This window comes from Hyla sarda, chromosome 1 (assembly GCF_029499605.1).
Source record: "Hyla sarda isolate aHylSar1 chromosome 1, aHylSar1.hap1, whole genome shotgun sequence".
NCBI classification, from domain to species: domain Eukaryota; kingdom Metazoa; phylum Chordata; class Amphibia; order Anura; family Hylidae; genus Hyla; species Hyla sarda.
The window spans coordinates 619,452,564-619,477,092 of NC_079189.1; the positions used below are offsets into that span (position 1 = coordinate 619,452,564).

At 45.9% G+C, this 24,529-nt stretch overlaps 1 long non-coding RNA gene across 1 annotated transcript; it reads right to left on the reverse strand.

Annotated features, from left to right (window-relative positions):
• Window positions 1-324: 324 nt before the first annotated feature.
• Window positions 325-24,108, reverse strand: LOC130312609 (uncharacterized). Its single transcript, XR_008860715.1, has 3 exons — window positions 23,976-24,108; window positions 3,391-3,454; window positions 325-382 (listed from the first exon to the last, which is right to left on the reverse strand). It is a non-coding gene; the product is annotated as an uncharacterized LOC130312609 (long non-coding RNA).
• Between the last annotated feature and the right edge of the window lie 421 nt (window positions 24,109-24,529).

Below are 24,529 nucleotides of genomic sequence, written 5' to 3' on the forward strand. Positions count from 1 at the left end.
TACAGTAGTATATAGTATAGGTCAGTGTTTTCCAACTAGAGTGCCTGCAGCTGTTGCAAAACTACAACTCCCAGCATGCCTGGACAGCCGTTGGTTTGGAAACACTGGTAGAGTATATGGTGCAACAATCCACAAGTTGGAGGATTGGTTGGATATATACCGGCCATTAATATAAATATACCGGCAGGGAGTCATTCCTAGTCGTGGCAGACTCAGCGTGCCTCAGGGTGTGAGGAGCCCGGGGTTAGGACCCCGTCGTGGCCTCATCTGCTCCTGAACTCGATGACTTTGCTGGAGAACTTCATTGTGTTCGTCTTTTGCTGTCTGTTCTTGGAGTCTTCATCCATTTTTAATGGCCGGCGCACCAAGTTCCCAGAAGACCCTTGGGCAGAACAACATCCGAGTGCATCCGAACGTTTAGTCATTGAACCTTCACAGGCGGCAGCTTTCTGCTTCAGATTTATTCTTGAAGTTATAAAAACTTTTGACACATCATAGAAAAACTTCATAAGGCCCACATGCAGTGACCCCGATCTATTGGGACCATCGATAAGAGGCTGCGCCGGCTCTAGGCTCCTGGCTTCATTTAGAAAGGTGCACTATATGGCCAAAAGTTGGTGCACCCCGCGCCATCGCACCTATATAAACATCTAATTCTAGCTGTGGATGTAAATGTGGAAGGGGTTCCTTTGCCAGTTATAAGAGCCCCCCACAAGATATTTTTTTTTTTTTTTTGGGAGGGGGAGGGCTTCAGAAATTTATACAGTATTTGTGAGGTCTGTCCCTGATATTGGGGGAAAGGTCGGGTCACAGCTGCTGCACCACTTCACCACAGAGGTGTTGGATGGGTTTGAGGTCCAGGCTGTATGCATCATGGTCACCGCTCTGTGAGTCAGCATGGTCACCGCTCTGTGAATCAGCATGGTCACCGCTATGTGAGTCAGCGTGGTCACTGCTCTGTGAGTCAGCATGGTCACTGCTCTGTGAGTCAGCGTGGTCACTGCTCTGTGAGTTAGTGTGGTCACTGCTCTGTGAATCAGCATGGTCACTGCTCTGTGAGTTAGTGTGGTCACCGCTCTGTGAGTCAGCATGGTCACCGCTCTGTGAGTCAGTATGGTCATTGCTCTGTGAGTCAGCATGGTCACCGTTCTGTGAGTCAGTATGGTCAGTGCTCTGTGAGTCAGCATGGTCACCGCTCTGTGAGTCAGCATGGTCACCACTATGTGAGTCAGCATGGTCACCGCTCTGTGAGTCAGCATGGTCATCGCTCTGTGAGTCAGCATGGTCACCGCTCTGTGAGTCAGCATGTTCACCGCTCTGTGAGTCAGCATGGTCACTGCTCTGTGAGTCAGCATGGTCACTGCTCTGTGAGTCAGCATGTTCACCGCTCTGTGAGTCAGCATGGTCACTGCTCTGTGAGTCAGCATGGTCAGTGCTCTGTGAGTCAGCATGGTCACCGTTATGTGAGTCAGCATGTTCACCGCTCTGTGAGTCAGCATGGTCACTGCTCTGTGAGTCAGCATGGTCAGTGCTCTGTGAGTCAGCATGGTCACCGTTATGTGAGTCAGCATGGTCACCGCTCTGTGAGTCAGCATGGTCACCACTATGTGAGTCAGCATGGTCAGTGCTCTGTGAGTCAGCATGGTCACCGCTCTGTGAGTCAGCATGGTCACCGCTCTGTGAGTCAGCATGGTCACCGCTCTGTGAGTCAGCATGTTCACCGCTCTGTGAGTCAGCATGGTCACTGCTCTGTGAGTCAGCATGGTCACTGCTCTGTGAGTCAGCATGTTCACCGCTCTGTGAGTCAGCATGGTCACTGCTCTGTGAGTCAGCATGGTCAGTGCTCTGTGAGTCAGCATGGTCACCGTTATGTGAGTCAGCATGGTCACCGCTCTGTGAGTCAGCATGGTCACCACTATGTGAGTCAGCATGGTCAGTGCTCTGTGAGTCAGCATGGTCACCGCTCTGTGAGTCAGCATGGTCACCGCTCTGTGAGTCAGCATGGTCACCACTCTGTGAGTCAGCATGGTCACCGTTCTGTGAGTCAGCATGGTCACTGCTCTGTGAGTCAGCATGGTCACCGTTATGTGAGTCAACATGGTCACCGCTCTGTGAGTCAGCATGGTCACCGCTCTGTGAGTCAGCATGGTCACCGCTCTGTGAGTCAGCATAGTCACTGCTCTGTGAGTCAGCGTGGTCACCGCTCTGTGAGTCAGCAGGGTCAGTGCTCTGTGAGTCAACATGGTCACTGCTCTGTGAGTCAGCGTGGTCACCACTCTGTGAGTCAGTATGGTCACCGCTCTGTGAGTCAGCATGGTCACCGCTCTGTGAGTCAGTATGGTCACCGCTCTGTGAGTCAGCATGGTCACCACTTTATGAGTCAGCATGGTCACCGCTTTATGAGTCAGCATGGTCACCACTTTATGAGTTAGCATGGTCACCGCTTTAAGAGTCAGCATGGTCACCGCTCTGTGATTCAGCATGGCCAGTGCTCTTAGTCAGTATGTTCAGCGCTCTGTAAGTAAGCATGGACATCACTTGGTAAATCATTATGGTCACTGTTCTTTGAGTCAGCATGGTCACCACTTTATGGGTCAGCATGGTCACCGCTCTGTGACTTGTTACTCCTGCAGGAGACTCTAGATTCGGGGCTTAGGAGAAGTTGCCCCTTTATAGCCGGGTGCACTTGTTGCTGTTGTTGTGACGCCTAAGTTATGGTGTGTCCACGGGTGTGAAGGGTGTAGGTGGATGGGGCAGATGGTATTAACCCCAGGAGCAAGATGTTCTTAAATCTTTACTCCGCTCCCCAGTGTCCGGAACTCAATGCTCCGAATGCTAGGTGCAGGCTTCCGCGTTCACGCCAGCCCCCTCGTGACGTCACGGCCTGCCCCGTGATGTCACGCCCCGCCCCCTCAATGAAAGTCTACGAGCCGTGGCCCCCTCCCATAGACTTGCATTGAGGGGACAGGGCACGACGAGGGGGCGGGCGTGAACACGGAAGGCCGCACCCAGCGTTTGGAACATTGAGTTCCGGACGCTGGGGAGCGGAGTAACCCTTTAACCCCCTAATGTTCATGATGCCAGAGTAGTTTTTGAGGATCGGTAACCACCCAAACGATATCCCTGTTATCCCAAGGTTAGGCAGGGCAAGAAGAGTCCACAACCAGGTTAGGGTTAACGGAGGCTTTACTGAGGTCAGACAGTTGTTATAGTCTCTACAGCTCGGCCAGGATCCCAGAGAGGTGGCCAGGAACACGGAAAGGGCCCTGCAGCTTTCTTGGGGTTACAATACTTTTGGATCAGACTTCAATGCAGCCACTCTATAATTGACTCGACAGGTAACTTGAATGGTTGTAGGTAGAGACAGTAGACATAGATGGCTGGACTTACTGACAGATGAAGGCTTGTGGCCCCCAGGGGTACTGGATACTGGATCTGAGGTGTCTGTGCTTTGCTGTCCTCAGCAGAAAAAGAGAGATTGTAAGAGAGCCAGAAGCCCATAGGTCAAGCTGCAGGTCAGCTGGTTAGCTGGTGCTATCTGGGTAACATAGCACATCATGTGAACATAACAGGTGATACCTCCAAAGGTTCTTAACCCCTTAAGGACCAAGGACGTACCGGTACGTCCTTGGTCCTGCTCTCCTGATATAACGCGGGGTTACACGGTAACCCGGCATCATATCACGGCGGGCACGGCGTCATAGTGAAGCCGGGACCCGCCGCTAATATCGTGCAGCGCCGATCGCGGCGCCGCGCGCTATTAACCCTTTAGCCGCGCGCTCAGAGCTGAGCCGCGCAGCTAAAACAGAAAGTGAAAGCTGCCGGTTAACTCAGTGGGCTGTTCGGGATAGCTGCGGCGAAATCTCGGCATCCCGAACAGCTTACAGGACAGCGGGAGAGCCCCTACCTGCCTCCTCGCTGTCCGATCGCTGAATGACTGCTCAGTGCCTGAGATCCAGACATGAGCAGTCATGCGGCAGAATCATCAATCATTGGTTTCCTATGAGAAACCAGTGATCAATGATAAAGATCAGTGTGTGCAGTGTTATAGGTCCCTATGGGATAACAATGATCAGTATAAGAGATCAGTGTGTGCAGTGTTATAGGTCCCTATGGGATAACAATGATCAGTATAAGAGATCAGTGTGTGCAGTGTTATAGGTCCCTATGGGATAACAATGATCAGTATAAGAGATCAGTGTGTGCAGTGTTATAGGTCCCTATGGGATAACAATGATCAGTATAAGAGATCAGTGTGTGCAGTGTTATAGGTCCCTATGGGATAACAATGATCAGTATAAGAGATCAGTGTGTGCAGTGTTATAGGTCCCTATGGGATAACAATGATCAGTATAAGAGATCAGTGTGTGCAGTGTTATAGGTCCCTATGGGATAATAATGATCAGTATAAGAGATCAGTGTGTGCAGTGTTATAGGTCCCTATGGGATAATAATGATCAGTGTGTGCAGTGTTATAGTCTCCTATGAGACAATAATGATCAGTATAAGAGATCAGTGTGTGCAGTGTTATAGTCTCCTATGAGACAATAATGATCAGTATAAGAGATCAGTGTGTGCAGTGTTATAGGTCCCTATGGGATAACAATGATCAGTATAAGAGATCAGTGTGTGCAGTGTTATAGTCTCCTATGGGATAATAATGATCAGTATAAGAGATCAGTGTGTGCAGTGTTATAGGTCCCTATGGGATAACAATGATCAGTATAAGAGATCAGTGTGTGCAGTGTTATATGTCCCTATGGGATAACAATGATCAGTATAAGAGATCAGTGTGTGCAGTGTTATAGTCTCCTATGGAATAACAATGATCAGTGTGTGCAGTGTTATAGTCTCCTATGGAATAACAATGATCAGTGTGTGCAGTGTTATAGTCTCCTATATATAACACTGTAAAAAAAAAAGTGAAAAAAAAGTGAATAAAGATCATTTAACTCCTCCCCTATTAAAAGTTTGAATCACCCCCCTTTTCCCATAAAAAAAAAAACACAGTGTAAATAAAAATAAACATATATGGTATCACCGCGTGCGGAAATGTCCGAATTATAAAAAATATATAATTAATTAAACCGCACGGTCAATGGCGTGCACGCAAAAAAATTCCAAAGTCCAAAATAGTGCATTTTTGGTCACTTTTTATATAATTTAAAAATGAATAAAAAGCGATAAATAAGTCCTATCAATGCAAAAATGGTACCGTTAAAAACTTCAGATCACGGCGCAAAAAATGAGCCCTCATACCGCCCCATATACGGAAAAATAAAAAAGTTATAGGGGTCAGAATATGACAATTTTAAACGTATTAATTTTCCTGCATGTAGTTATGATTTTTTCCAGAAGTCGGACAAAATCAAACCTATATAAGTCGGGGATCATTATAATCGTATGGACCTACAGAATAAAGATAAGGTGTCATTTTTACCGAAAAATGTACTACTTAGAAACGGAAGCCCCCAAAAGTTACAAAACGGCGTATTTTTTCAATTTTGTCGCACAATGATTTTTTTTTCCGTTTCACTGTAGATTTTTGGGCAAAATGACTGACGTCATTACAAAGTAGAATTGGTGGCGCAAAAAATATCATATGGATTTTTAGGTGCAAAATTGAAAGAGTTATGATTTTTTAAAGGCAAGGAGCAAAAAACGAAAATGCAAAAATGGAAAAAACCCTGGTCCTTAAGGGGTTAAAGGTCCTTTATATACCTATACATAGCATTATGCTCTATATTTACAACACTATACATAACATTAGACTGACTACAATGGGGGAGACACTTCAGGAGGGCCCCTAGGACAATGAGGGACTCAACCTGATAGGGTCTAAGTACTGTACAGGGTTATATCCTGTATTGGGACATCACACTATGAAGGAGCAGGAGCCTAATTGTTATTGGGGGAATAATGTCCTGGAGTTGGGGGGGGTCACATAATTATCAACAGTCCTGATTATCAGACAAACCTGGTAAACTGGTGTCATGTCTCAGAGGGGGAACAGTCAGCCCTAAATGAACCCTAACCCAATGACCCTACCTATTTGGACGATCTACTCTAAAGTGCACCGAAAGGGATAAAATGGTTAGACAACATTCCGGGTCAAGATCAAACACAACAAAGACCAGATCAGAATCCGAACCAGAGTCAGGACGAGGTCAAACCAGAGGGCGGAAACCGAATCCGAGAACAATGTAACTATGTAACTATGTAACTATGTGCACCAGTGGCCAGCAGGGGGAGTATGGAATGCCAATGCCATCATTCCCGATCTACACAGGGCTGGCCAAAGGGGCAACGCAACGCAGACCTGTGTGTACCTAACAACTGGCCCGCAAACAGGCTCCCCTGCAACCCCCTCCAAGATATGGTGCTGTGGGGTAATTCCAGGACTTAAAGGGGTACTCCACCCCTAGACATCTTATCCCCTATCCAAAGCTGCACCCGGAGTTTGTTTAGAGCGTCGGGCCACGCCCCGCTTGTGACGTCACGGCTACGCCCCCTCAATGCAAGTCTGTGGGAGGGGGCGTGACGGCCATCACGCCCCCTCCCATAGGCTTGTATTGAGGGGGCTTGGCCGTGACGTCACGATCGGGGCGTGGCCTTGACGTCACGAGCCTCCACCGCACATCACCAGTCATCCGGCACAGAGCGGTCATCCAGCGGCGGGACCCCCGCGATCAGACATCTTATCCCCTATACTTTGGGTAGAGGATAAGATGTCTAGGGGCAGAGTACCCCTTTAAGTGTCCCAATTTTGGCGATTTTACTGTAAGTGATAGCAAAAAGGTGTGAAACGCGATTTCCCATCTGGGATTTGAGGCTGTTGACGCTTGTTTGTTCATTTACCTTTATCTCTGACACAATTCCTCAGCGGAGACAAATATGAGCTGAGAACGGCGAGAACGGAAAATCGGAAGAGCCTCAGCATGAAGCGAATAGAAGCCGTGACCGGGAGGACAGCGATAGAAATCCCAGGATTAACCTCAGGAGGCAGCACAGTGTGCGGGTCACATGATGGAATCCATCGGCGCTGGCGTTTCCTAACCTCTGTCTGCAGCAGCGATTTTTGGTTATGGCATTTTTCGCTTTTTCCTCCATGCTTTTTAAGAACCTTATTTTTTTAATGCACTTTTTATGTTTTTTATTATTTTTAGTATTATTATTATTATATCATAATGTTAAAATGTTATTCCTGGAAGGAAGTGGAAAAAATGTAAGTTTGTCTATTTTTATTTTATTATCTTTTATGGCGCTTACAATGTAAAATTTTGAGAGTTTTTGTTACAAAATGTTTTTTTTTATTGCTTTATTTCATTTTATTTTTTTATTTGATACAATAAAGTTTATATTTTTGTGTGGTGTTTTTTCAATTTTTTGTGTGTGTTTTTTGTGTTTTTTGTGACGTACTCAGCTCTTCTCCATCTGCACAAGCCTCTCAGAGTTAAAGAGGGATAAATTAATTTTCTGCTGTATGTTCCGGCGAATACAATTCCCTTCTGTTCTCTGAAATGCGGGTGCGGACGGTCGCACTTATATTTTCTCAGCCACTTACTGAGGCCACTTGAGACACCAGAGAGGCTTCAGATCAAAGTTCAGACCTGAGTGAATTATTTTTCTCGGTTGTTCTGATGAAAATGTAATTTCCCACTTACAGAATGTTTTTCCCGCACAGCGACAGAGCCACAAAGACTAAGTGACAGGCGGCCATAACAGTCCGGGCTCACAGGCACCCCCTGAGCTGATGTTGGGGGGTCCACACTGTACTGTAGACTGTGGCGGGCAGCACTGCACCTCACTACCCTGTTGTACTTCTCAGGTGCAGTGTGATGGAGAAGTGCAGTGTCCCAGTACAGATCCTGCTTCCACTGAAGTATTTGGCTGTTGCATGGTTGCAGTGTTGTTACAATATGTGATGGAGAAGGTTTTGTATAACAGTGCAGTGTCCCAGTACAGATTCTGCTTCCATTGAAGTATTTGGTTGTTGTTTGGTTGCAGTGTTGTTACAATGTGTGATGGAGAAGGTTTATATAACAGTGCAGTGTCCCAGTACAGATCCTGCTTCCATTGAAGTATTTGGTTGTTGTATGGTTGCAGTGTTGTTACAATATGTGATGGAGAAGGTTTTGTATAACAGTGCAGTGTCCCAGTACAGATTCTGCTTCCATTGAAGTATTTGGTTGTTGTTTGGTTGCAGTGTTGTTACAATGTGTGATGGAGAAGGTTTATATAACAGTGCAGTGTCCCAGTACAGATCCTGCTTCCATTGAAGAATTTGGTTGTTGTTTGGTTGCAGTGTTGTTGCAATGGGTGATGAAGGTTTAAAAAATAATGCAGTGTCCCAGTACAGATCCGGCTTCCATTGAAGTATTGGGTTGTTGTATGGTTGCAGTGTTGTTGCAATGTGTGATGGAGAAGGTTTATATAACAGTGCAGTGTCCCGTTACAGATTCTGCTTCCATTGAAGGATTTGGTTGTTGTTTGGTTGCAGTGTTGTTGCAATGTGTGATGGAGAAGGTTTATATAACAGTGCAGTGTCCCAATACAGATCTGGCTTCCATTGAAGGATTTGGTTGTTGTTTGGTTGCAGTGTTGTTGCAATGTGTGATGGAGAAGGTTTATATAACAGTGCAGTGTCCCGTTACAGATTCTGCTTCCATTGAAGCATTTGGTTGTTGTTTGGTTGCAGTGTTGTTGCATTGTGTGATGGAGAAGGTTTAGATAACAGTGCAGTGTCCCAGTACAGATCCTGCTTCCATTGAAGTATTTGGTTGTTGTATGGTTGCAGTGTTGTTGCAATGTGTGATGGAGAAGGTTTATATAACAGTGCAGTGTCCCAGTACAGATCCTGCTTCCATTGAAGAATTTGGTTGTTGTTTGGTTGCAGTGTTGTTGCAATGGGTGATGAAGGTTTAAAAAATAATGCAGTGTCCCAGTACAGATCCGGCTTCCATTGAAGTATTGGGTTGTTGTATGGTTGCAGTGTTGTTGCAATGTGTGATGGAGAAGGTTTATATAACAGTGCAGTGTCCCGTTACAGATTCTGCTTCCATTGAAGGATTTGGTTGTTGTTTGGTTGCAGTGTTGTTGCAATGTGTGATGGAGAAGGTTTATATAACAGTGCAGTGTCCCAATACAGATCTGGCTTCCATTGAAGTATTGGGTTGTTGTATGGTTGCAGTGTTGTTGCAATGTGTGTGTCACGATTCCGGCTGGCAGGAGGTGGATCCTCTGTGCCAGAGAGGGATTGGCGTGGACCGTGCTAGTGGACCGGTTCTAAGTCACTACTGGTGTTCACCAGAGCCCGCCGCAAAGCGGGATGGTCTTGCTGCGGCGGTAGTGACCAGGTCGTATCCACTAGCAACGGCTCAACCTCTCTGACTGCTGAAGATAGGCGCGGTACAAGGGAGTAGACAAAGCAAGGTCGGACGTAGCAGAAGGTCGGGGCAGGCAGCAAGAATCGCAGTCAATAAGGCAAGCAGGAGGTCAAGTACACGGTATGGATAATCACAGTAACGCTTTCACTAGGCTCTAAGGCAACAAGATCCGGCAGGGGAGTGCAGGGGCAGAGGTAAGATATAGTCTGGGAGCAGGTGGAAGCCAATTAAGCTAATTGGGCCAGGCACCAATCATTGGTGCACTGGCCCTTTAAGTCTCAGAGTGCTGGCGCGCGCGCGCCCCAGAGAGCGGAGCCGCGCGCGCCAGCACATGACAGCAGGGGACGGGAACGGGTAAGTGACCTGGGATGCGATTCGCGAGCGGGCGCGTCCCGCTGTGCGAATTGCATCCCCGACGGCCATGACAGTGCAGCGCTCCCGGTCAGCGGGACCGACCGGGGCGCTGCGGAGAGAGAGACGCCGTAAGCGCTCCGGGGAGGAGCGGGGACCCGGAGCGCTAGGCGTAACAGTACCCCCCCCCCTTAGGTCTCCCCTTCTCTTTGTCCGGTAACTGCCTCCCCTGGGATGAGGACACCGGGAAAGAATGGAGGGATTCCTCAACGGCAGGCAGTACAGCAGGAGTGGGAATGGGGAGGGAGGGCAGAGGGCGAGGCCTGGCACGGGGCAGTGTGACACCAGGACGGGGGCCATGAGGAGGCACCGAGGCTTGCCTGACTGGACTGGGAGGGGGGGAGAGGCACTTCTTATGGCAGGACGGCAGACCGGTTACAGGGGGAACCACAGGGTCAAGGCAGGGAGTACTGGGAACCGGTTTAAGGCAGTCCTTGAAACAAGAGGAACCCCAGCTCTTGATCTCCCCTGTGGACCAATCCAGGGTTGGGGAATGGTGTTGAAGCCAGGGTAGTCCAAGGAGAATTTCGGAAGTGCAATTGGAGAGGACCAAAAACTCAATTTTTTCGTGATGAGGTCCGATGCACATTAGGAGGGGCTCCGTGCTGTAACGCACGGTGCAATCCAACCTGACTCCGTTGACCGCGGAAATGTAGAGTGGCTTGACGAGACGGGTCACCGGGATGCGGAATTTATTCACCAAGGACTCACGAATAAAATTCCCAGAGGCACCAGAGTCCAGGCAGGCCACGGCTGAGAGGGAGGAGTTGGATGAAGGGAAAATCCGCACGGGCACCGTGAGACGTGGAGAAGCCGACTTAGACTCAAGAGACGCCACACCCACGAGAGCTGGGTGCGAGCGTGCGTTTCCCAGACGTGGAGGACGGATAGGGCAATCCACCAAAAATTTTTCGGTACTGGCACAGTACAGACAAAGATTAGCTTCCCTACGGCGATTCCTCTCCTCCTGGGTCAGGCGAGACCGATCCACTTGCATGGCCTCCTCGGCGGGAGGCCTAGGCATAGATTGCAACGGAGACTGTGGGAGAGGTGCCCAGAGATCTAAGTCTTTTTCCTGGCGGAGCTCTTGATGTCTCTCAGAAAAACGCATGTCAATGCGAGTGGCTAGATGAATGAGTTCATGCAGGTTAGCAGGAGTCTCTCGTGCGGCCAGAACATCTTTAATGTTGCTGGATAGGCCTTTTTTAAAGGACGCGCAGAGGGCCTCATTATTCCAGGAAAGTTCAGAAGCAAGAGTACGGAATTGTATGGCGTACTCGCCAACAGAAGAATTACCCTGGACCAGGTTCAGCAGGGCAGTCTCAGCAGAAGAGGCTCGGGCAGGTTCCTCAAAGACACTTCAAATTTCCGAGAAGAAGGAGTGTACAGAGGCAGTGACGGGGTCATCGCGGTCCCAGAGCGGTGTGGCCCATGACAGGGCTTTTCCAGACAGAAGGCTGACTACGAAAGCCACCTTAGACCTTTCAGTAGGAAACTGGTCCGACATCATCTCCAAGTGCAGGGAACATTGCGAAAGAAAGCCACGGCAAAACTTAGAGTCCCCATCAAATTTGTCCGGCAGGGACAAGCGGAGGCTAGGAGTGGCCACTCGCTGCGGAAGGGGTGCAGGAGCTGGGGGAGGAGATGGTTGCTGCTGTAGCAGAAGTTGCGACTGAAGTTGTTGCACTATGGTGGACACTTCCGACAGCTGGTGGGTTAGATGGGCGATCTGTCGGGCTTGCTGGGCGACCACCGTGGTGAGATCAGAGATGGAAGGCAGGGGAACCTCAGCGGGATCCATGGCCGGATCTACTGTCACGATTCCGGCTGGCAGGAGGTGGATCCTCTGTGCCAGAGAGGGATTGGCGTGGACCGTGCTAGTGGACCGGTTCTAAGTCACTACTGGTGTTCACCAGAGCCCGCCGCAAAGCGGGATGGTCTTGCTGCGGCGGTAGTGACCAGGTCGTATCCACTAGCAACGGCTCAACCTCTCTGACTGCTGAAGATAGGCGCGGTACAAGGGAGTAGACAGAAGCAAGGTCGGACGTAGCAGAAGGTCGGGGCAGGCAGCAAGAATCGCAGTCAATAAGGCAAGCAGGAGGTCAAGTACACGGTATGGATAATCACAGTAACGCTTTCACTAGGCTCTAAGGCAACAAGATCCGGCAGGGAAGTGCAGGGACAGAGAACAGATATAGTCTGGGAGCAGGTGGAAGCCAATTAAGCTAATTGGGCCAGGCACCAATCATTGGTGCACTGGCCCTTTAAGTCTCAGGGAGCTGGCGCGCGCGCGCCCCAGAGAGCGGAGCCGCGCGCGCCAGCACATGACAGCAGGGGACGGGAACGGGTAAGTGACCTGGGATGCGATTCGCGAGCGGGCGCGTCCCGCTGTGCGAATTGCATCCCCGACGGCCATGACAGTGCAGCGCTCCCGGTCAGCGGGACCGACCGGGGCGCTGCGGAGAGAGAGACGCCGTAAGCGCTCCGGGGAGGAGCGGGGACCCGGAGCGCTAGGCGTAACAGTGTGATGGAGAAGGTTTATATAACAGTGCAGTGTCCCAGTACAGATTCTGCTATCATTGAAGATTTTGGTTGTTGTATGGTTGCAGTGTTGTTGCACTGTGTGATGGAGAAGGTTTATATAACAGTGCAGTGTCCCGTTACAGATTCTGCTTCCATTGAAGGATTTGGTTGTTGTTTGGTTGCAGTGTTGTTGCAATGTGTGATGGAGAAGGTTTATATAACAGTGCAGTGTCCCAATACAGATCTGGCTTCCATTGAAGTATTGGGTTGTTGTATGGTTGCAGTGTTGTTGCAATGTGTGTGTCACGATTCCGGCTGGCAGGAGGTGGATCCTCTGTGCCAGAGAGGGATTGGCGTGGACCGTGCTAGTGGACCGGTTCTAAGTCACTACTGGTGTTCACCAGAGCCCGCCGCAAAGCGGGATGGTCTTGCTGCGGCGGTAGTGACCAGGTCGTATCCACTAGCAACGGCTCAACCTCTCTGACTGCTGAAGATAGGCGCGGTACAAGGGAGTAGACAAAGCAAGGTCGGACGTAGCAGAAGGTCGGGGCAGGCAGCAAGAATCGCAGTCAATAAGGCAAGCAGGAGGTCAAGTACACGGTATGGATAATCACAGTAATGCTTTCACTAGGCTCTAAGGCAACAAGATCCGGCAGGGGAGTGCAGGGGCAGAGGTAAGATATAGTCTGGGAGCAGGTGGAAGCCAATTAAGCTAATTGGGCCAGGCACCAATCATTGGTGCACTGGCCCTTTAAGTCTCAGGGTGCTGGCGCGCGCGCGCCCCAGAGAGCGGAGCCGCGCGCGCCAGCACATGACAGCAGGGGACGGGAACGGGTAAGTGACCTGGGATGCGATTCGCGAGCGGGCGCGTCCCGCTGTGCGAATTGCATCCCCGACGGCCATGACAGTGCAGCGCTCCCGGTCAGCGGGACCGACCGGGGCGCTGCGGAGAGAGAGACGCCGTAAGCGCTCCGGGGAGGAGCGGGGACCCGGAGCGCTAGGCGTAACAGTACCCCCCCCCCCCTTAGGTCTCCCCTTCTCTTTGTCCGGTAACTGCCTCCCCTGGGATGAGGACACCGGGAAAGAATGGAGGGATTCCTCAACGGCAGGCAGTACAGCAGGAGTGGGAATGGGGAGGGAGGGCAGAGGGCGAGGCCTGGCACGGGGCAGTGTGACACCAGGACGGGGGCCATGAGGAGGCACCGAGGCTTGCCTGACTGGACTGGGAGGGGGGGAGAGGCACTTCTTATGGCAGGACGGCAGACCGGTTACAGGGGGAACCACAGGGTCAAGGCAGGGAGTACTGGGAACCGGTTTAAGGCAGTCCTTGAAACAAGAGGAACCCCAGCTCTTGATCTCCCCTGTGGACCAATCCAGGGTTGGGGAATGGTGTTGAAGCCAGGGTAGTCCAAGGAGAATTTCGGAAGTGCAATTGGAGAGGACCAAAAACTCAATTTTTTCGTGATGAGGTCCGATGCACATTAGGAGGGGCTCCGTGCTGTAACGCACGGTGCAATCCAACCTGACTCCGTTGACCGCGGAAATGTAGAGTGGCTTGACGAGACGGGTCACCGGGATGCGGAATTTATTCACCAAGGACTCACGAATAAAATTCCCAGAGGCACCAGAGTCCAGGCAGGCCACGGCTGAGAGGGAGGAGTTGGATGAAGGGAAAATCCGCACGGGCACCGTGAGACGTGGAGAAGCCGACTTTGAATCAAGAGACGCCACACCCACGAGAGCTGGGTGCGAGCGTGCGTTTCCCAGACGTGGAGGACGGATAGGGCAATCCACCAAAAATTTTTCGGTACTGGCACAGTACAGACAAAGATTAGCTTCCCTACGGCGATTCCTCTCCTCCTGGGTCAGGCGAGACCGATCCACTTGCATGGCCTCCTCGGCGGGAGGCCTAGGCATAGATTGCAACGGAGACTGTGGGAGAGGTGCCCAGAGATCTAAGTCTTTTTCCTGGCGGAGCTCTTGATGTCTCTCAGAAAAACGCATGTCAATGCGAGTGGCTAGATGAATGAGTTCATGCAGGTTAGCAGGAGTCTCTCGTGCGGCCAGAACATCTTTAATGTTGCTGGATAGGCCTTTTTTAAAGGACGCGCAGAGGGCCTCATTATTCCAGGAAAGTTCAGAAGCAAGAGTACGGAATTGTATGGCGTACTCGCCAACAGAAGAATTACCCTGGACCAGGTTCAGCAGGGCAGTCTCAGCAGAAGAGGCTCGGGCAGGTTCCTCAAAGACACTTCAAATTTCCGAGAAGAAGGAGTGTACAGAGGCAGTGACGGGGTCATCGCGGTCCCAGAGCGGTGTGGCCCATGACAGGGCTTTTCCAGACAGAAGGCTGACTACGAAAGCCACCTTAGACCTTTCAGTAGGAAACTGGTCCGACATCATCTCCAAGTGCAGGGAACATTGCGAAAGAAAGCCACGGCAAAACTTAGAGTCCCCATCAAATTTGTCCGGCAGGGACAAGCGGAGGCTAGGAGCGGCCACTCGCTGCGGAAGGGGTGCAGGAGCTGGCGGAGGAGATCGTTGCTGCTGTAGCAGAAGTTGCGACTGAAGTTGTTGCACTATGGTGGACACTTCCGACAGCTGGTGGGTTAGATGGGCGATCTGTCGGGCTTGCTGGGCGACCACCGTGGTGAGATCAGAGATGGAAGGCAGGGGAACCTCAGCGGGATCCATGGCCGGATCTACTGTCACGATTCCGGCTGGCAGGAGGTGGATCCTCTGTGCCAGAGAGGGATTGGCGTGGACCGTGTCGGTGGACCGGTTCTAAAATGCTACTTAGAGCCCGCCGCAAAGCGGAATGGTCTTGCTGCGGCGGTAGCAACCAGGTCATATCCACTAGCAACGGCTCAACCTCTCTGACTGCTGAAGATAGGCGCGGTACAAGGGAGTAGACAGAAGCAAGGTCGGACGTAGCAGAAGGTCGGGGCAGGCAGCAAGAATCGCAGTCAATAAGGCAAGCAGGAGGTCAAGTACACGGTATGGATAATCACAGTAACGCTTTCACTAGGCTCTAAGGCAACAAGATCCGGCAGGGAAGTGCAGGGACAGAGAACAGATATAGTCTGGGAGCAGGTGGAAGCCAATTAAGCTAATTGGGCCAGGCACCAATCATTGGTGCACTGGCCCTTTAAGTCTCAGGGAGCTGGCGCGCGCGCGCCCCAGAGAGCGGAGCCGCGCGCGCCAGCACATGACAGCAGGGGACGGGAACGGGTAAGTGACCTGGGATGCGATTCGCGAGCGGGCGCGTCCCGCTGTGCGAATTGCATCCCCGACGGCCATGACAGTGCAGCGCTCCCGGTCAGCGGGACCGACCGGGGCGCTGCGGAGAGAGAGACGCCGTAAGCGCTCCGGGGAGGAGCGGGGACCCGGAGCGCTAGGCGTAACAGTGTGATGGAGAAGGTTTATATAACAGTGCAGTGTCCCAGTACAGATTCTGCTATCATTGAAGATTTTGGTTGTTGTATGGTTGCAGTGTTGTTGCACTGTGTGATGGAGAAGGTTTATATAACAGTGCAGTGTCCCAGTACAGATCCTGCTTCCATTGAAGTATTTGGTTGTTGTATGGTTGCAGTATTGTTGCAATGTGTGATGGAGAAGGTTTAGATAACAGTGCAGTGTCCCGATACAGATCCTGCTTCCATTGAAGTATTTGGTTGTTGTTTGGTTGCAGTGTTGTTGCAATGTGTGATGGAGAAGGTTTATATAACAGTGCAGTGTCCCAGTACAGATCCTGCTTCCATTGAAGAATTTGGTTGTTGTATGGTTGCAGTGTTGTTGCACTGTGTGATGGAGAAGGTTTATATAACAGTGCAGTGTCCCAGTACAGATCCTGCTTCCATTGAAGTATTTGGTTGTTGTTTGGTTGCAGTGTTGTTGCAATGTGTGATGGAGAAGGTTTATATAACAGTGCAGTGTCCCAGTACAGATCCTGCTTCCATTGAAGTATTTGGTTGTTGTATGGTTGCAGTGTTGTTGCAATGTGTGATGGAGAAGGTTTATATAACAGTGCAGTGTCCCAGTACAGATCCTGCTTCCATTGAAGAATTTGGTTGTTGTTTGGTTGCAGTGTTGTTGCAATGTGTGATGGAGAAGGTTTATATAACAGTGCAGTGTCCCAGTACAGATCCTGCTGCCATTGAAGTATTTGGTTGTTGTTTGGTTGCAGTGTTGTTGCAATGTGTGATGGAGAAGGTTTATATAACAGTGCAGTGTCCCAGTACAGATCCTGCTTCCATTGAAGTATTTGGTTGTTGTTTGGTTGCAGTGTTGTTGCAATGTGTGATGGAGAAGGTTTATATAACAGTGCAGTGTCCCAGTACAGATCCTGCTTCCATTGAAGTATTTGGTTGTTGTATGGTTGCAGTGTTGTTGCAATGTGTGATGGAGAAGGTTTATATAACAGTGCAGTGTCCCAGTACAGATCCTGCTGCCATTGAAGTATTTGGTTGTTGTTTGGTTGCAGTGTTGTTGCACTGTGTGGTGGAGAAGGTTTATATAACAGTGCAGTGTCCCAGTACAGATCCTGCTTCCAATGAAGTATTTGGTTGTTGTATGGTTGCAGTGTTGTTGCACTGTGTGATGGAGAAGGTTTAGATAACAGTGCAGTGTCCCGTTACAGATCCTGCTTCCATTGAAGTATTTGGTTGTTGTATGGTTGCAGTGTTGTTGCAATGTGTGATGGAGAAGGTTTAGATAACAGTGCAGTGTCCCAGTACAGATCCTGCTGCCATTGAAGTATTTGGTTGTTGTTTGGTTGCAGTGTTGTTGCAATGTGTGATGGAGAAGGTTTATATAACAGTGCAGTGTCCCAGTACAGATCCTGCTTCCATTGAAGTATTTGGTTGTTGTTTGGTTGCAGTGTTGTTGCAATGTGTGATGGAGAAGGTTTATATAACAGTGCAGTGTCCCAGTACAGATCCTGCTTCCATTGAAGTATTTGGTTGTTGTATGGTTGCAGTGTTGTTGCAATGTGTGATGGAGAAGGTTTAGATAACAGTGCAGTGTCCCGATACAGATCCTGCTTCCATTGAAGTATTTGGTTGTTGTATGGTTGCAGTGTTGTTACAATGTGTGATGGAGAAGGTTTAGATAACAGTGCAGTGTCCTGATACAGATCCTGCTTTCATTGAAGTATTTGGTTGGTGTATGGTTGCAGTGTTGTTGCAATGTGTGATGGAGAAGGTTTAGATAACAGTGCAGTGTCCCGATACAGATCCTGCTTCCATTGAAGTATTTGGTTGTTGTTTGGTTGCAGTGTTGTTGCAATGTGTGATGGAGAAGGTTTAGATAACAGTGCAGTGTCCCAGTACAGATCCTGCTTCCATTGAAGTATTTGGTTGTTGTATGGTTGCAGTGTTGTTGCAATGTGTGATGGAGAAGGTTTAGATAACAGTGCAGTGTCCCGATACAGATCCTGCTTCCATTGAAGTATTTGGTTGTTGTTTGGTTGCAGTGTTGTTGCAATGTGTGATGGAGAAGGTTTATATAACAGTGCAGTGTCCCAGTACAGATCCTGCTTCCATTGAAGAATTTGGTTGTTGTATGGTTGCAGTGTTGTTGCACTGTGTGATGGAGAAGGTTTATATAACAGTGCAGTGTCCCAGTACAGATCCTGCTTCCATTGAAGTATTTGGTTGTTGTTTGGTTGCAGTGTTGTTGCAATGTGTGATGGAGAAGGTTTATATAACAGTGCAGTGTCCCAGTACAGATCCTGCTTCCATTGAAGTATTTGGTTGTTGTATGGTTGCAGTGTTGTTGCAATGTGTGATGGAGAAGGTTTATATAACAGTGCAGTGTCCCAGTACAGATCCTGCTTCCATTGAAGAATTTGGTTGTTGTTTGGTTGCAGTGTTGTTGCAATGTGTGATGGAGAAGGTTTATAGAACAGTGCAGTGTCCCAGTACAGATCCTGCTGCCATTGAAGTATTTGATTGTTGTATGGTTGCAGTGTTGTTGCAATATGTGATGGAGAAGGTTTATATAACAGTGCAGTGTCCCAGTACAGATCCTGCTTCCAATGAAGTATTTGGTTGTTGTTTGGTTGCAGTGTTGTTGCACTGTGTGATGGAGAAGGTTTATATAACAGTGCAGTGTCCCAGTACAGATCCTTCTTCCATTGAAGAATTTGGTTGTTGTATGGTTGCAGTGTTGTTGCATTGTGTGATGGAGAAGGTTTATATAACAGTGCAGTGTCACAGTACAGATCCTGCTTCCATAGAAGTATTTGGTTGTTGTTTGGTTGCAGTGTTGTTGTATTGTGTGATGGAGAAGGTTTATATAACAATGCAGTGTCCCAGTACAGATCCTGCTTCCATTGAAGAATTTGGTTGTTGTATGGTTGCAGTGTTGTTGCATTGTGTGATGGAGAAGGTTTATATAACAGTGCAGTGTCCCAGTACAGATCCTGCTTCCATTGAAGAATTTGGTTGTTGTATGTTTGCAGTGTTGTTGCAATGTGTGATGGAGAAGGTTTATATAACAGTGCAGTGTCCCAGTACAGATCCTGCTTCCATAGAAGTATTTGGTTGTTGTTTGGTTGCAGTGTTGTTGTATTGTGTGATGGAGAAGGTTTATATAACAATGCAGTGTCCCAGTACAGATCCTGCTTCCATTGAAGAATTTGGTTGTTGTATGGTTGCAGTGTTGTTGCATTGTGTGATGGAGAAGGTTTATATAACAGTGCAGTGTCCCAGTACAGATCCTGCTTCCAATGAAGTATTTGGTTGTTGTTTGGTTGCAGTGTTGTTACAATGTGTGATGGAGAAGGTTTATATAACAGTGCAGTGTCCCAGTACAGATCCTGCTTCCATTGAAGAATTTGGTTGTTGTTTGGTTGCAGTGTTGTTACAATGTGTGATGGAGAAGGTTTAGATAACAGTGCAGTGTCCCGTTACAGATCCTGCTTCCATTGAAGTATTTGGTTGTTGTATGGTTGCAGTGTTGTTGCAATGTGTGATGGAGAAGGTTTATATAACAGTGCAGTGTCCCAGTACAGATCCTGCTTCCAATGAAGTATTTGGTTGTTGTTTGGTTGCAGTGTTGTTGCACTGTGTGATGGAGAAGGTTTATATAACAGTGCAGTGTCCCAGTACAGATCCTTCTTCCATTGAAGAATTTGGTTGTTGTATGGTTGCAGTGTTGTTGCATTGTGTGATGGAGAAGGTTTATATAACAGTGCAGTGTCCCAGTACAGATCCTGCTTCCATAGAAGTATTTGGTTGTTGTTTGGTTGCAGTGTTGTTGTATTGTGTGATGGAGAAGGTTTATATAACAATGCAGTGTCCCAGTACAGATCCTGCTTCCATTGAAGAATTTGGTTGTTGTATGGTTGCAGTGTTGTTGCATTGTGTGATGGAGAAGGTTTATATAACAGTGCAGTGTCCCAGTACAGATCCTGCTTCCATTGAAGAATTTGGTTGTTGTATGTTTGCAGTGTTGTTGCAATGTGTGATGGAGAAGGTTTATATAACAGTGCAGTGTCCCAGTACAGATCCTGCTTCCATAGAAGTATTTGGTTGTTGTTTGGTTGCAGTGTTGTTGCACTGTGTGATGGAGAAGGTTTATATAACAGTGCAGTGTCCCAGTACAGATCCTGCTTCCATTGAAGAATTTGGTTGTTGTATGGTTGCAGTGTTGTTGCATTGTGTGATGGAGAAGGTTTATATAACAGTGCAGTGTCCCAGTACAGATCCTGCTTCCATTGAAGAATTTGGTTGTTGTATGTTTGCAGTGTTGTTGTATTGTGTGATGGAGAAGGTTTATATAACAGTGCAGTGTCCCAGTACAGATCCTGCTTCCATAGAAGTATTTGGTTGTTGTATGGTTGCAGTGTTGTTGCATTGTGTGATGGAGAAGGTTTATATAACAGTGCAGTGTCCCAGTACAGATCCTGCTTCCATTGAAGTATTTGGTTGTTGTATGGTTGCAGTGTTGTTACAATGTGTGATGGAGAAGGTTTATATAACAGTGCAGTGTCCCAGTACAGCTCCTGCTTCCATAGAAGTATTTGGTTGTTGTATGTTTGCAGTGTTGTTGCATTGTAAGGCTTCACTCATATTACAGAGAAGACCAGAGACTTTTCTCCTGCCCCTCCCCCGGCCGCGGTTCTTGTCGCAGATTTGGAATTGTTCATCAGGTGTAAATGTGAAGTAATTCATTTCTATGTAAATGACGTCTCCGCTCCGTGATGAGGCGCAGCGCTGCCATACACTGTAATGTAATGTTATTTAGGGGCGATGAGATGTGACAGGCGGCAGAGGAGCTGGCAGGACATCAACACTGCAGGGTCACCCATCTGTATAACCCAACGTGTAACATCTTATACTGGAGACAGATACAAGACTAGAGATAGAATGATAGATATGAGATAGATATGAGATAGATAGATAGATAGATAGATAGATAGATATGAGATAGATAGATAGATAAATATGAGATAGATGGATAGATAGATAGATATGAGATAGATAGATAGATATGAGATAGATAGATATGAGATAGATAGATATGAGATAGATAGATATGAGATAGATAGATATGAGATAGATAGATATGAGATAGATATGAGATAGATAGATAGATAAATATGAGATAGATGGATAGATAGATAGATATGAGATAGATAGATATGAGATAGATAGATATGAGATAGATAGATATGAGATAGATAGATAGATATGATATAGATAGATATGAGATAGATATGAGATAGATAGAAATGAGACAGATATGTAGATAGATAGATAGATAGATATGAGATAGATAGAGAGATAGATAGAGAGATATGAAATAGATATATATGAGATAGATAGATATGAGATAGATAGATATGAGATAGATAGATATGAGATAGATAGAAATGAGACAGATATGTAGATAGATATGAGATAAATAGATAGATAGATATGAGATAGATAGATATGAGATAGATAGAAAAATATGAGATAGATAGATAGATATGAGATAAATAGATATGAGATAGATAGAAATGAGATAGATAGATATGAGATAGATAGATATGAGATAGATAGAGAGATAGATAGAAAGAAAGATATGAGATAGATAGATAGATATGAGATAGATAGATGATAGATAGATATGAGATAGATAGATATGAGATAGATATGAGATAGATAGTTATGAGATAGATAGAAATGAGATAGATAGATAGATATGAGATAGATAGAGAGATAGATAGAAAGAAAGATATGAGATAGATAGATATGAGATAGATAGATGATAGATAGATATGAGATAGATAGATATGAGATAGATAGATAGATATGAGATAGATAGAAATGAGATAGATAGATAGATATGAGATAGATAGATAGAAAGATATGAGATAGATAGATATGAGATAGATATGAGATACATAGATAAGAGATAGATAGATAGATAGATAGATATGAGATAGATAGAGAGATAGATATGAGATAGATAGATAGATATGAGATAGATAGATAGATAGATAGATATGAGATAGATATGTAGATAGATAGATATGTAGATAGATATAAGATAGATAGATAGATATGAGATATATAGATAAATATGAGATAGATAGATATGAGATGGATAGGTAGATAGATAGATATGAGATAGATAGATAGATAGAAAGATATGAGATAGATATGAGATAGATAGATAAGAGATAGATAGATATGAGATAGATAGAGAGATAGATATGAGATAGAGAGATAGATATGAGATAGATAGGTAGATAGATAGATAGATATGAGATAGATAGATAGAAAGATATGAGATAGATAGATATAAGATAGATAGAGAGATAGATATGAGATAGATAGATATGAGATAGATATGAGATACATAGATAAGAGATAGATAGATAGATAGATAGATATGAGATAGATAGAGAGATAGATATGAGATAGATAGATAGATATGAGATAGATAGATAGATAGATAGATATGAGATAGATAGATATGTAGATAGATAGATATGTAGATAGATATAAGATAGATAGATAGATATGAGATATATAGATAAATATGAGATAGATAGATATGAGATGGATAGGTAGATAGATAGATATGAGATAGATAGATAGATAGAAAGATATGAGATAGATATGAGATAGATAGATAAGAGATAGATAGATATGAGATAGATAGAGAGATAGATATGAGATAGAGAGATAGATATGAGATAGATAGGTAGATAGATAGATAGATATGAGATAGATAGATAGAAAGATATGAGATAGATAGATATAAGATAGATAGAGAGATAGATATGAGATAGAGAGATAGATATGAGATAGATATGAGACAGATAGATAAGAGATAGATATGAGATAGATAGATATGTAGATGGATATATATAAGATAGATAGATGGATAGATAGATATGAGATAGATAGATATGAGATAGATATATATAAGATAGATAGATGGATAGATAGATATGAGATAGATAGATATGAGATAGATATGAGATAGATAGTTATGAGATAGACATATATGAGATAGATAGATATGAGATACATATGAGATAGATAGATATGAGATAGATATGAGATAGATAGATAGATATGAGATAGATATGAGATAGATAGATATGTAGATGGCTAGATATGAGATAGATAGATAGAGAGATATGAAATATATATATATATATATATATATATATATATATATATATATGAGATAGACAGATATGAGATAGATAGATAGATAAATATGAGATAGATATGAGATAGATAGATATGAGATAGATAGATATGAGATAGATAGATAGAGAGATATGAGATATATATATATAGATATGAGATAGATAGATATGAGATAGATATATATAAGATAGATATATGGATAGATAGATATGAGATAGACAGATATGAGATAGATAGATATGAGATAGATAGATATGAGATAGATAGATAGATAGATAGATATGAGATAGATATGAGATAGATAGATATGAGATAGATATGAGATAGATAGATATGAGATAGATAGATATGAGATAGATAGATAGATATGAGATAGATAGATAGATATGAGATAGATAGATAGATATGAGACAGATAGATAGATAGATAGATAGATAGATAGATAGAAATGAGACAGATAGATATGAGATAGATAGATATGAGATAGATAGATATGAGATAGATAGATATGAGATAGATAGATAGATATGTGACAGATAGATAGATAGATAGATAGATAGATAGATAGATAGATAGAAATGAGACAGATAGATATGAGATAGATAGATATGAGATAGATATGAGATGAGATAGATAGATATATAGATAGATAGATAGAAATGAGACAGATAGATATGAGATAGATAGATATGAGATAGATAGATATGAGATAGATAGATATGAGACAGATAGATATGAGATAGATAGATAGATAGATAGATAGAGAGATAGGGGGATATTTATCAAAACCTGTCCAGAGGAAAAGTTGCCCAGTTGCCCATAGCAACCAATCAGCTCGCTTCTTTCATTTTTAACAAGGCCTGTGCAAAATGAAAGCAGCGATCTGATTGGTTGCTATGGGCAACTGGGCAACTTTTCCTTTGCACAGGTTTTGATAAATCTCCCCCATAGAGTGGTAAAGTATACGGGAAAGTGGTGGATGGTTTGTATATCTCACCTGGTTTCCTCAGCCAGGCACGATAAAGAGATCCAGAAGGTTATGCTGCTGTAGCGGAGGATAGTCTGTTGGGGTCTTTTGTTGAAGTTACATGGTCTGGATTTCCTTGTTGGAGGTGTCAGTGCTCCAGTCCACCCCCCTTGTCCACTGCGGGTTTCCCTACTCCAAGGTGTTCTCAGGGGAGGCTTCCTGTGATTGCTGGGGAGGAAGCCTTATAGCAAACGGTTGTTCAGGTTTTAGTGCTGGAGAGACTGAGATGAGAAGCAGCCACAGCCAGAACTGCAGCTCCAACCTCCCAGGTCTGAACCTTCCTCTATGGACATTTTGGGGGTTTCCTTGGGGCCAGACATTAGGCCCACAGTATGATAGAGAGGTATCTTGACGTTTATTTCCTCACACAGGGATACAACGTTTCACCCGTCTTAACGGTCTTTATCAAACATAGAAAGTGACCAAAAAGTGCAACACACTAATTAAACAGCGATTATCCATCATCATCCAACTGGGGACAAAAAAGGAGAAATATACATACAATGAAAACGTGAAGATAATGT